This window comes from Ailuropoda melanoleuca, chromosome X (assembly GCF_002007445.2).
Source record: "Ailuropoda melanoleuca isolate Jingjing chromosome X, ASM200744v2, whole genome shotgun sequence".
Classification (NCBI taxonomy): domain Eukaryota; kingdom Metazoa; phylum Chordata; class Mammalia; order Carnivora; family Ursidae; genus Ailuropoda; species Ailuropoda melanoleuca.
The window spans coordinates 80,025,402-80,039,824 of record NC_048238.1 but is presented as its reverse complement, the minus strand read 5'-3'; the positions used below and the strand labels follow the sequence as shown (position 1 = coordinate 80,039,824).

At 42.6% G+C, this 14,423-nt stretch overlaps 1 protein-coding gene across 1 annotated transcript in view; it reads right to left on the bottom strand.

Moving 5' to 3' along the window:
- Positions 1–10,911, bottom strand: part of HTR2C (5-hydroxytryptamine receptor 2C) — a 269,781-nt gene extending 258,870 nt beyond the window's left edge. Inside the window, exon 1 of the mRNA XM_002924491.4 lies at positions 10,782–10,911. The gene's annotated coding sequence lies outside the window, so the exon portion shown is untranslated. The remainder of the gene's footprint in view (positions 1–10,781) is intronic.
- Positions 10,912–14,423: the final 3,512 nt, after the last annotated feature.

Below are 14,423 nucleotides of genomic sequence, written 5' to 3'. Positions count from 1 at the left end.
GGGTTCAAAAATGGAACTGGGGAGTCATTTGAAGTGAGCCTTAAGGCACTAACCCTAAGATTCTATAATCATCATGGGAATGAAAAGAGGGAAACTTTTGAGCAGCATTTTGTAAAAATAATTTAGAAGCCATATGGACGGATTTAACTGAGAATAAATGGAAAAAGGTGATCCAAGAATGACTCCAAGGCAGAAAGAACAAGCATTATTTCAATTTTCATGAAAATAGTAAAGAAATGTGGGAGGAGGGATAGAGTGTTTTTTAAATTCTAACAATGTAAGTGTTGCCATAAATGTATTCTGTATTGTGCTACAGAAATAAATATACTTGGGCGCCTGGGTGGCTCAGTCAGTTAAGCGTCTGCCTTCGACGTAGGTCATGATCCCAGGGTCCTGGGATCGAGTTCCGTATTGGGCTCCCTGCTCAGCAGGGAGCCTGCTTCTCTTTCAGCCCCTCCCCCTGCTCTTGTGCTCTCTCTCTCTCACAGAAGGAAATAAATAAAAATACCTTTAAAAAAAAGAAATAAATGTACTTTTATTTGATCTTGTTGCTTCATCTAAATCAAGAGACTCAGAATATCTACTCTAGATATGAACACATTTGGCTGCTCTTCTGAAAATTGTACTTACCCAAAGTAAAGTACAAAACTAAGGTAAAAATAGCAAATTACTTTATTACAATGTATTATCTTCTTAGGTTTTCAATGGTTTTTAACTATTAAATTCTAACTGTTTTCATGCGAATGATAAAATCTATGAGAGTTTTCTCCATATTCTTTTCCCTATTTTATATATTCATATAATTTATGTCTCCAGATTTGTAACCTTAGGAATTTAAGTCGTTTAACCTCAGTGGTTTCTGTATTCTGGTTTGTAACAAAAAGGTTAGTTTGAAGGATCCTTACAGAAAAATCACCTAGTACAACCCTCTCATTTTATAGTTGTAGAAACTGAGGCCCAAGCAGAACAAGTGACTGGCGCATTTTCCCTTCATATTTCCTGAATAGGAAGGGAGGAAGGGAAGAAGACGATGTTGTCTATTCCATAAATTGCAGAACTGTTATTATTATTATTATTATTATTATTGTTATTTTAGGGAGAGAGATAGAACACGAGCAGGTAGGAAGGGACAGAGGGAAAGAGAGAATCTTAAGCATGCTCCACGCTCAGGGCAGAGCCCCATCTGGAGCATGATCTCATGACCCTGAGATCATGACCTGAGCTGATATTAAGAGTCAGATGCTTAACTAAGTCACCCAGGTGCCCTGCAGCACTGTATTATTATATGGAATTGTCTTTTTGGTCTAACAGGACTATTAGCCTCTTCAGGGAAGTACTGTGTAATATGTGTATCATTTCTCTAACATCCAGTGAAATGTTAAGCAGACAGTAGGCCCTCAACAAATACTTGCTGAAATCCCATAATTGCTACAAGCTTTTTATTCACCTTCATTATGTAGTTGACTAATTTGACAGATAAACATGGGTCATGAATTTTGTTAATAGACTTACAAAACATTTAGATAATTGGCTGAGGTTTGGTATTAGAAGCAGGAGAAGTTGAGGTAGACCATTACTCAATGAAAGGAAGGTAATGAACGTTCAGACTAACGAATCAGCACGTGCTAACTTAAGATTTTGGAAAGCAAGAGTCATTGTATCAGACAAAATGTATAACAGTGGTTGCTAGGGGCTTGGGGTGGAGGGGAAATTATGTGATGGGTATAGAGTTTCAGTTTTACAAGATGCAAAGAATTACAAAGATGGATGGTGGTGATGGTTGTGCAACTGCAGGATATATTTAATACTACCGAACTCTACACTTAAACATGGTTAAGAAGGTAACATTTATGTTATGTGTTTTTTACCACAATAAAAATGATCTAAAGAAAAAAGAAGTAACAATCCTAACAGAAGATATCTTCCAAAGAGAGGAAAAGAGTCATTATATCCATGAGTAGTTTTGGGGCTTATAACTCTACCATACATCATCAATTCTATCCATTTGTTGACAGTGATTTTTTAAATAGGAATAGAAGCATGATGAAAAGACTAGAGAAATAAGTCTATTGAGAAACCATCTCATTTATGCTTTTTTAAAACTTGGTTTAAAAAAACCTTGTTGTAGAGATAACAGATCCTTCTTGTTTTACTTCCACCAATAATAAAGTCATCAATTTCTCTCCGCATCTATTTTAGACTGACATTACATTTAATAATGTTAAGATATGGGGGTATTAGCCCTTTGGGAATCAGTGACTAACCAAACAAAAAAAATTCTAGAACAATCTACCTACAAGCCACAAAGCATTAAAATAAACTCTTTTTCTAATCTAAGATTTAGAAAAACCTAACAGAGTCATGATTTTACCAATCATAGCAATTCATTAATAGTAACCTCTGATTTCCTATCACATTATAAAAAGAGGCAATAAAGCTCTTGTTTAAAAATTTATTTGCTGCAAAGGCATTTGGGAATTATTATTTTAAAAAGAAAAAGTTCTGCTCCACTCTGAACCATCAACTCGTACCACAAAATGAGTGTAGACCTTTGAGGTTACTAATTAAAAGGTAAAAAACAAGGTAATGCTACAGCCAGAATATGGAATTGATCCTAATCATTGATCATTACCTTTACCAGACATGTATGTGGTCAATAGAATGGAGTGTCTCTTTCTTTTATATCTATCTATCTACCTATCTATATCTATCATCTATTTTATAAAATATTTACATATATTTATAGTTATATATATTTCCCTGTGAGTGAACTGAAAAATTAAAACCATATATGATAGGGCTAAGCTTTAGCATAAACTAGTTTAAGAAGATTTATAACTTTTAATTGCTCTAAAACATGTTGAGAGAGATGTCATGACATCATTTCAGAGAAATCTGTTATTCTAGTAGATGCTTTGAGTTCTTAAATGTTATTGTGCAGGTGTGCTAGAAATTCTACTCTATTTCTTTATCTTCTTTCACCTTTAACTACTGGAACACACATTCCTAGGAGGATGGATGGATGGATAGATAGATATAAATATATAGATGAATCGCATATATATGGCAATACAATTAATCAAGATATGTTAATTGACTACTTACTATGGGCAAGGAGTTTGCCATATATGTGGGCTAGTCACAAAAGCTTTATGCAAGAGGTGGGGCTTAAACCAGACCTTGAAGACCAGGTAGAATTTAGATAGGTCTGGAGGGGGAGCACCAACCTCAGTACTGAACTTTCCCATTTTACTCCAAAATTTCTAGCAATAAATTATTATCGAATTGCAAGTCACAGTTTTTATGTCATTAAAATGGAAGCAGTAAATGGAAATAGTTTTTTTTCACCAATTAAAATAAACAAAGCCTTTAAGCATACAGACTTTTTTTTTTGTCTGTATGTTCTTCTAAACTCTTCATTAACTTTAAGTACTGTACTCGGATACAGTCTTTCTACCTGAGTTCAGATCAGTAAACTGAAAAATTGACAATTACTTTCTGCAGTATCTATTTTCCAAGCCATGGTTATCAAATTATTCCTCCTGATGCCAGTGTGTAAAGGTACTACATGGAAAAAGGGATCAAACATTTCAATCCTCTCTGATTCATGAGAAAAATTTTTAATGACCCTCCTGTTCCCTCCAGTCTCAGACCTCCAGGATTTCAAATTTCCTGTTTGAATTCTAAGTAGGCAACTGTATATGAAGGACTAAATTTGAAGGGCTTTTGTCGTGGTGTCACGTATAGGACAAACCACACACACTTATGTGTCCAACTTACTTTCATGACACCTGACTCTTTCCAGTCATCCTCTACATAACAGCATTATTTCCCTGATTTTATTTTCATCCTTAAATGGTCTCTGTAAGACCCTGAGCTTCATTCAGGCTTCCTGTCCCTCAGTCCCTCAGCATTAAAAGGACTTTCTCATTTGCCTTACTTTTTTCTTGATAGCTGAATCTCCAGATGAAATGTTACATGCCTATCTAATTACTTTGCCAAACAGCATGTTAATGATTAACGGACACTGTCAGTAATAATATCTTCATGTTCACAGGCAAATCTGTTTTATCCAATGACTAGTGGCTACAGTATGAAAGATAAATTAGCCAATTCCTAAACGGAGGCAGTAGAGTTTATTGCTTAACGCGTAGTCTCTGGAATCAAACTGCCACATCCCAAGCTTGGTTTCAGTTAGTTAAAGTGGATTATTTAACCTCTTTGTGGTGCCTCAGTTTCCCCGTCTGCAAATTGCAGATATTAGTTGTACCCTCTCATAGGGTAATTGTGGGGCTTATCCATGCAAATATACGTGAATCTCTTATAAATCTGTAGTACATAGTAATTTTCAATAAATAACAGCTATTTCTATCATCTTTTATACCTCTTTTGTGAAGAATAATTACTTGATAACTTGGGCAAATCTTCCTACCTCAATTATAGGAAACTGTACCTGAAAATATTATGTCTTTGATTTACTGAGATAAAATGAGATACATGAGTTTAAAATACACTTACAAAAACATTTGAATGCTGTGATATTTACTCATAGGCATTCACTAATGACTTTAAAGATAACAGTTATTTTTTAGAAAAATGAAAAGATAAAGAGAACCCTAGTCAGTGTGGCCATTGCTAGTCTTCTCTAGATATTAGTTGACATCACCTTTGGTTTTGGTAGTATTTAATATTTATTTTTAAGATTTTTATATTGAGCCTACTCCCCACATCCTGCATTATAATGCTGATTCCACTCTGAATGCTCACCTTCCCTTCCTCACTCCCAATCAAGCTGCCTCATTTTCTTTGGAAGGCTACATTCACTACTCACTTTCATCCTTCCCAGGCTCAGCTAGCTACTTGTACAGTAGTTCAGGCTGCACCAAAGTGCCTTGAACTAACTCTCCATTCCCTGATTCTTCTATTGCTCACTCTTTTTATCAGAAGTCTACTCCCTTTATTGTCCACCAGAGCATACTTCATTTTTATAGTCACCTGCACCATTTTTCAACATAAGGAAGATAAAAGAAGTTGGTATATGGAGGGCAAGGAAGCAAAAGGAACCATGTAAGATACTGCAAAAAATAACCATATCAGGTGCCTGGGTGGCTCAGTCGGTTAAGAGCCTTCAGCTCAGGTCGTGATTCCAGGGTGCTGGGATCCAGCCCTGCATCAGGCTCCCTGCTCAGCAGGATCCTGCTTCTCTCTCTCCCTCTCCCCCTGCTTGTCCTCTCTCACTCTATCTCTCTCAAATAAAGAAATAAATATTTTTTAAAAAAGAGAAGACTATATCATGGATGAGATCTTTAGGACATAGAAGAAAACAGGATCCAGTGCACAAAGGGAGAAGTTAACTTTGGAGAAGAACAGGGGTTCTTATTTTTCCAAGGCAAGGCAAAAGAAGTGATAAACAAATGTCTAGAGGTAGAGAAGAGAGAAGCTACTAAAGATGATATCTTCCTTACACATCTCCTTTGCTTCTGTTTTCTCTGTGCAGTGTGAAAGTAAAATTGCTGAAATTAGGGGATATGGGAGTGGAATACAGAAGTTGGCAAGAGTTGCAGAAGTGTGGGACACGTGTCTAGGAGTATAGGAAAGGAAGTTAACATGTAAAGTTGGCCTATAGAAGGATTGCTGAGCAGTATTGAGGGCCAAGCTGAGGTTGGAGACTATAAAAGTGTAGTTTTGTTAGTTTTCTCCAGGAATGCTCAGCAATCAGAGTAGAAAATAGGACAGATTAACCCTAAAGAGTGGAAGTAGAAGGTGGGGGCAGTGGAAAGGCAGTGAGGAGTGTAGTGTGTATTGGGTGATGATGAGAATCGTCATGACTGGCATAGGGTCAGATTAGGAAGAAAATGAATTGAAGCCAAGAGGGCACCTTGGGAGTCTTGATGAGGTTCAAGAGCAGGTACAAAAGAAGCAAAGTGCAGAGTGGGTGGGTATTGAATGTCATAACCTGAGCATAGTATTTCTGCAACTTAAAATTTTACAATTTGTGTAAAATGTGTGATGTGTTTCAGGTGTGTCCACAGGCCTACGGAATAATGGAAAAATAAGAGGTCAAGGAATTATGAGGCTAGACTGTTATTTGGCAATCATCATAAATAATGAAGTCTCTAGAAAGTGGCAAGATTAAAAATGGACAGTAAGAAAGAACCAGGCGCCAAAAAATTCAGTGAAGGTGTAAACAGCAGAGACAAGAAAGAAATGTCGAAATGCTGTAAGCATCAATAAAACATTATCTAAATAAAAGTAGAAGAGACTGGTTCTAATGTGTTGGAAGTTAAAAAAAGAATGGAACTAAGAGAGATTCATCCATAGCATTAAGCCCTTCCACATGGAAGAGTAATAAGACTCATGAAGTGAGGAGAAGGAGAGGATAAGAATTAATCCATCTCCACTTGAGGGGTCTGTCAAGAAGGAGGAAATCTTCTGTAGGAGTAACCCAAGTAGGAAAATTCCAGATTTTGATTATGGCAAGGAGGTGAAGGAAGTGTTCAGTGAAAAAGCTGAGGATCCTTCCGTTCCAGTACATTGCCGTCCAAAAGAACTTTCTGCAATGATGGAGCTAGTCTGTATCCGATAGCGAGTCACTAACCACTTGTGGTTGTTGATAGCTAAAATGTGGTCTGTGAGACAGGGGCTGAATTTATCATTTTACTTAATTTCAATTAATTTCAATTTCAATAGCCGTATGTGGCTGGTGGCTGTTGTACCGTGCAGTTCTAAAGGCTGTTCAACAGCTGTCAAAAAAATTTATGCTTACTTATTAATAGGTAATGACAAAAGTAAGCTATCCCTCTAAGTGGATGTTTGTATTTAAAGGAGACAGTAACCGAGGTTAAAGCAGGAAATTCCTGAATGTAGAATTTCAAGTGCTGCAGAAAACCACGAAGGCTACTAATTTGGGGGCCAAAAGCCCTTTCTAGTGTTTCTCAAATTCAATCATGTAGCCAGTCCTCTGTGAACAAAGTTAAGGCTAATGAATAAGACTGACTTTATGAAATGCCAACTATATATATACAACACTGTAATAAACAAGTTTCTTAGTAAACTGCAGGTGGCACAGTCTTAAACACAGCTGAAAGGAGAAAGGATTGGATGGGATGAAGGGGAGATGCTGGGTACAGGGAGAAAAAAAATGTAATTAAGATTCCAGCTCACGTGCATCTTATTTGAACTCCTGCTTTTACTCGATCATTTGTGAATAAAAATGTCAGAAATGACTGCCGAAGAGTTGTTGCGTGTGAGCATTAGATTAAATCTGCTAGTGACCGACTTAAATGATAGCGCAGCTTAACCTCTTGGTTGGTTTCAATGTTACTTGCTTAAAATGGCGATTACGAGGCTGTTTTGCAGCCATGTTGTCAGTATATGAGGAAGCTTTCAAATGTTTTGAAGAAAGCCACTGATGGATGGATCAATTGATGGAACACTCATTGAGCTGGTGATTGGAGGTTTCTGAGATTCAAGATACAAATCGTAGATAACATAGGTATACTGCAACAGTGACAAATAAATAATGATGATAAACAAATATGGCTTTGCGCAATAACTTAAAACATTTTAAATGCTTAATATCCACGTGCTTCACAATAATCACGTAGGATAACATAGTGCTACATTAATACATAACATACTAAAATATGTTATTGTATCACAATAATACGTGTTATTAACTCCAACCTATGGCCAAGTTTTCCTAGTTTGCTCATGGCTATCCAGGCTGTTAGTGGTACCAATTTACTATTTCTTCCACAGACAACACAGACAACACTAATCTTTACCAGATGCTCTACTAAAATAATCTCAATACAAGTGCTGTACATTCTCATTTTGTGAGGTATTCCACTGCTGTAAGAATTGGGTGGTAAGAGGCTCTTTGATGATAATGGCCAAAAAGTCGGAAGCTTCTGTAGCCACTATAACTTGGGACTTATTTGCAGTCACCGACTTCCATCTCAGGCCTTGAGCAATTGAATGAGTAGCTGAAGGTACTTAATGTTGGTTTCGGATGATCTCTCTCTCAAATTTTGTTTTAATTTTCGTGTTTCCCTTGAGCAGAGAGAAATAACTTTGATTTGAAGGAAATAAATGGGATAGTAAAATAACTGAGAATTCTTGCAGGCTTCAGCTTATTATTCAGATTTAGGTATTCACTAGCTAAATGTAGAAATATTCTTAAATAATTAAATTCCAAATGGTAGTGATAATCTTCCAAATCTCCCATGATTTTAGAATTTATTTTCCAGAGGAGAAATCTACTACCTGTAAACTGCTGGGAGTGAGTGCCCATGTTGCTTAAACCTTTAGTGGATGAGTCCAACATTATATCAGAGATGCTAGGTTTTTAAGATTTTACTTGTATTGTTAAAGAAATAAACGTCTTTCCCCCAGGTAGCTTTGAAAGCACAAAGAAATATTTTTTATTTCATTGCCGTAAGTTAATCTACAGGAATACCTTGAGAGATGGAAGGAAAAAAATCCAATGTCACCAATAAAATGAGAATATTTTCCTCGTCCTAGATCTTGCCATGAAGACCATGTGAAATAATGTATATATGTAATGCTCCTGACTCCATTCCTGGCATCTAGTAGGTTCGCAACAATGTCAGCTCTCACCTCTCTTCCCATGAACTCATACTGCACCAAAGCCTGTCATGTTATTTTCTAAAAATGTCATCATCCTCATCCAAGACAGCCTAGATATAGTTCCCTCAGGAAAGCATAGGAAGGGTTAATAACCTTCTCTAGATTATGCAGATAGAAAAACACTGCCAGTGTTGGCTTAAGCACCCCAGATCCTACCTTGACATTGCAATCACAAGCCTTATCCACCTTCGGAATTTCAGGACTTACCTTGGGCTTGTTGCTGTAGGTGATAATAGCTAGTAGGAAAGAAATTGCATGGATGAAATAAATAAATATTTTATTTCCTCCCCAGGAGGATTAGAAGAACATATTTAAGGAATTAAAAAATTTAATTAAATGTTCTATAACCCACCTTCCCAAAATATAGGGAAAAAAAAACTATTTAATTCCCCCTGCCCGTGGCAGGGGTGAGGTGTGTGTGTGGGGGTGGGGGGGGGAGAAAACTCTCAAAGATCAAGGTATCAGGGTGCAAATAAATAATATTCTTCCTAAAGGATGATATTTAGGGTGACTTAAATACTGCAAAAAAACCCACAAAAAAACAATGATCATGGTAGAAATCTTCCCCCCACCCCCGCCCCGTGGGGCATGTCAGTTGGCCCTTTTCATTTTGTCTACACATGCGTGGTCAACTACAATAACACCTTGTTTCCACGGTGTTCGTGTTTTGACTGTCAGAATGGCTGATATGTGGATAAACTTCTTAATTAAAATTTAAACTCTAGAACCCAGATGTCCTTTTGCACCACTGTGTATGAGGTCATGAATGCCTGCAAACTGGGGAGCTCAGTGGTTACTCACTGCGCAGCGTCTTCCCCAACCCCAATCGTTTTAGCTACGTGCTATTCCCTTTAGAGCGAGGTTCCCTCGGTTAGCCTGCCTAAAAGGTATGTGGCGAGGGGCATATGCACTTAGTGGCTGAGCAGCCAGAGGTTAGCTTGGATGGGACTTGTGATGGTAAATATTAATGAAGAATGTGCTGTACTGGCCATGATTCTCGACCAAATTAGATATTCTCTAAGTGCCAAATGTCGCCCGCTGAATCTTAGTGGAGGAGTGCTGTGGTTTAAAATAAAGGGGTCTTGAACACAATACAAAATGTTGGTCACCTCAGGTCGCATACTACCCAACAGAAAGCAAAAGGCAAAGGGCGCGGCGCAAAAAAAGAAACGGACACACAGACACGTTTTTCAATGACGAACTTTATGTGGCATCAGGAACAGCAACCTGTTCTTATGCTTAGCAATTCCGAGGTACACTGTTAAGACTGCTTGTCAGGTTAATCTGAGTTAAGGAACCCGAATAAGAGGCAGCACTGGAGACTTCTCCGCAATCCTCTTCAAAATATAGTGACTTAGGTAAACTAATAAAAAGGCTCGCTGAATGAATGCCCTTATACTCTCCTCTTAAACTTACGTGACCATCAGCAGCGCTGTTCAAATTCAGCCCACAGCTGTTAGACCCAGACACAGATCCGCAGTGTTCATCTCCCCAGAGTTACCGGTGTTCACTTACACCCTCCGAAAACTGGGGTCGGTTTTCAATGAGAATATAATATAAGATCCTTCGCAGGACTCTGTTCCCACTGTCCCAAGCCTTGTGCCCCCTCCCACCTTCCCGAAATCGGATTTCTTAAAAACGTAGCCCGTACCCCCAATTCAGTTGCACCTTCCGCAGCCAGAACCTCTGCCCAGAGACACCCACGTTCACTCTCCCTCCGCCCTCCACTTCTTGAGACCCCACGCCCGCCTCCTGTTTCTCTCTCAGCAATCCCGGCGCTGGATTCTCGAGACCACCGCCCCCCCCGCCCCCGCCAAACGCCCAGCTCCTTCATCTCAAGTCCCCGCTTCCCAACCTCCTTTGAGGTTTCAGTGCCCCTCCCGTGGAACTAAGAGCTCGTCTCCTCCCAGAGACCCCAGTCTCTCCGTGAGCTGCGCGTTCAGAGTCCCTCCCTACCCCCCCCCCCCCCCCCCGCCCCCCGGGCCCCGCCCGTNCCCCCCACCTGCCGCTCGGGCCAGCGCAGTTCTGCAAGCTGCAACCATCCGGGACCTGTCCCCGCTCCCCACCCCATCCCCCCGCCTAAACCGTTAAGGTCTTGGCTAGCGATGCCGCCCGGGGTTCCAACTTACCACAAGCGTCCGGGAGGAAGACAAGGCAACGGTCGCCGCGGCGGCAGCTAGACGAGAAACGGACTCTGCTGCAATCGCCCAGCGGAGCCCGCGGCAGTCAGTGCGCTGCGCTGCGCTGCGCGCCGCAATCTCGCGCCTCCGCGGAGGGAGGGACGGAGGGAGCTCGGTGCGATAGTAAGCACCGGCGAGTCGACCTCCTCTGGGCGACCGTGCGCCCCCGGACGGGTTTGGCTGGTCTTGCTCCACTATCTTACTCTAGCTTAGTAACTGACCACCTCCAGCATCTCTGCACTATTCGCGTCTTCTTTCTTCTTCGATGGCCCCTAACTAACTACACTACTCTAAACGGACGAAGGCCATCACGCGAGCGCCACGACGATCTCGACGACTCCGACGACAACGGTGTGAAAGAAGGAAGAAAAGTTCATATGCAATCGCAGGTAAGGGGCGGCAGGCCTATGGGAGCAGCCAAGGTTGGCAATCTAGCTGCTCCAAAGGCAGGATCAGAAAGATCGGTGCGCCGGAGGATGTGAGCTTCCTCGGCGAGCAACAGAGCGCCTACCCCGCGCTGGCGATGCAGCACCACTCTCTTGGGCCAAAACCGGAGGAGGGGTGGAGCCAAGAGCGACCAATCAGCTCTCAGAGTTACACTGCCCCCTGCCTGTTTGGGCTGTCTCTTAGTGCATCTGAAACCTGCTGGCAGGGGGCGCGAGACCCCGTGGTGGTGGTGGTGGTGGTGATTAACTTGATTTATGAGGCCTGGAGACTGGGGGGAGGGCGGCACCAGGCTCAGTCCTGAGGGGGGCGGGTGTCTCAAGAATGCACCCTTAAAGATTAAAAAAAACACCTCTTCCCAAACACACACACACACACACACCCCTTAACGTTTCCTAAGTCTCAGAAGTTCCACCAAGCTTTGAAGCTCCCCCTGAGATTCCCGGCTCCAACTCCTAACCCTTTTCCCCAACAGGGGCAACTGAGGCATTCACAAGGTCAAACATATTTAGTGAGCAAAGGCTGAGGCTCTCAGGCCCTCTTCCCTCCCTGTCCCTAACCCCAAATGCAGAGAAGGGAGAAAGGAAAACTCCTGGCTTTCATGCCTCAAGAGGGCACAGCTTAGTTTCCTTCTTGACCCCACTGGCCCCCGCTGGGTGCTTAGAAAAACACCCAGAGGGCAGCTTCTTTGGGTTTCTGAGGTGGGGGTGCACCTATTTCTCGGGTCCAGAGCCTGCGGCCCACAGCCAGTTGGTTGCCCAGCCGCTGTGAGGGCTGCCTTGGCGTGGTCAAAACAGCAGGGTAAGGAGCGAACCACAAAAGCTCCCTTTTGGCAACTAACAGGTTGGAGAGCTGCAGCCCCGCAAGCAGAGCTCTTCTCCACTGGCTCCCCGGCACCGCCGGGCAGGTGCTTGCGGTGTCCTGGCTGCCCAGCAGAGAAGGGGGGTGGTCGGAGCCTCCTGGGCCAAGACACCTCGGAGGCACCGAGACCAAACTTAGAAATGGAGAAGATCCCACCGAGAAGGGGGCAAAGCAGATTCCTTCTAAAAACAAATGGGAACGGCGGGGGGTGGGGGTTGTTGTCTCCGGTCTTGGCCGAGGCTCCGTGGCGATGTACCGAGGGCCGCGGGAGAAGTGGGGACTGGCTCCTTGCCGGTCCCAGGTAGCTGCACCGAAGAAAGACATCGAGACTCTGGTTTGGCTACTTGGGACCGGACTGCAGAGCGCCGATAATATGGAACAGGCTACACGGGAGGCCACACAGCAGCTAGGAGGATAGAACCCCACGGAACGCAGAGGGAAGGAAGCGGCTGGCCACTCTGGGGACGGTTCACTTCAGTAACACCAAAAGTTAGGTTTGGGGAAGCAGGTGGGAGCAATGACAAGAGTTGGGTCCTTTCCTTATTCCGAGTCACTTCTTTCTGTGCCTTGGTTTCCTAATTTGTAAAAGGAATTTACTGGTCTATTTCAATAGGGGCTTTTGGGAATCCTAGGATTTCCTCCATCCCCACTGAATTCAGACACTTCTGCAGCGTTCTGATTCTAATTTGGCAGTGAACATACTGTCCACACTCAAGTTCTGTTTCGCGAAGCAAAAACCCGTCGCAGTTTTCCTGAAGCATCTGTTGAATGCTACTGTACGGTGCCGCGCAGGTGGCGGCGACAGCGCTGCCAAGTCCACGGACTGCGCAACGTTCGCATCTTTAGAAAGGCTTTGTTAGCGAACAGTAATTTATAAATATCAAAGAGAGAACGTATGTCTTCTTTTTAAATAATTAAGCAGTCATCTTTAAAAATTCCCCAAGTGTCCTCTTTCTCTATCCCTGTGAGCACAGAATGCTTCGTTCTGGCTTTTCTGGCGGGACTTATTTATTTTATTGGAAGCTGAGACATTAGTTTTACTTTTAAAAATGTAAATATAAATCCTTATGATACATTCGTCCAGGCAAAATGGACTCTGCTGAGCCGAGAGCCTGACATAGCATCCACCGAAGCCGGGGACCTCTTCGAGCTCACCAGCTCCCTGGGGAGCTGGCTTAAAGCCGCTGACCACAATAACAACAATGATGAGGATGAGTGTGATAATAATCATAATCATAGTAATTATTACTATTATTACAACTACTAGTACATATCTCTGTCTTTAGGCTGTTCTCTCCTTCTCCTCCAGAAAGGCAGAAGTACCGAGAAGGACCCGGGGTGAAGCCCAGTCAGGGATGGGGAAGGTTCCCGGTGCATCACAGAGTTAGCCAACCAGTCGGCGGGCTGAAGCGCGCCTGGGCTTCCGAATTCGAGTGCACACGGGCAGGCAAATTTGCCTTTGAGCGGCGCTCACCGAGTGGCCGGGAGCCGGTAAGGCAGAGCCGGAGCCGGGGACGCAGCCGGGCTCGGGGCGCGGGGTTCAGCCAGGAGCGCCAGCTCCGCTTTCCGGGCACAGGCGACGCATACCGCCTCTTTGGGTTCTCTAGGTGGCGGCCTGGGCCAAAGCTAGCGGATCCGATGGGTTCTGGTGGTTTTGGCAACACTAGCCCGGAGAGTATAGTGCAAAGAGTAATTTAGGGCGCTGTTTAAGATCGGGAAAGCAAACTCAAAACAAGTACACGCTGGCGCTCTCAGCGGTCGCCAGAGAGGTTTTCTCGAACTCCTGCCTAAACTGCCCTGGGGAATCAGCCAAGGATTTTCCCGGCTTTCCCTTCCCCTCCTTGGGTCTATAGAAGTTGACCCTGGAAAGAGGAGTCATTTACTGTGAGATCCTCGGCTTTGATGCAAATCCCCAGCGGTCCCCGGAACAGTTTCCAAAAACTTGCCCCGTTTTCTAAGGATATAGACATGGTTTTGCAACTTTCACACCAGGGGGATTCCCCTCACCTCAAATATGTACCTTTCCATAACTCCACATCTAAAATTCAGGAAGGATTTAAAGAAGATTGTTACTAAGTAGATAAAAGTTACTCCTCATTTAAGACTTTGGGAACGTTCTTATAAACAATGGTAACCGGCTGGAAAAATCTACTTCTTTACTCATTACTATTTCTCCTCTTGACCAGAGAACCCTATTATAACAAATCTAGAAGATTATAGATTTATAGACTATGATTGATTTATTAATAAGTGACCGGATTCTTGAAAAATATGCCAAGGCATATT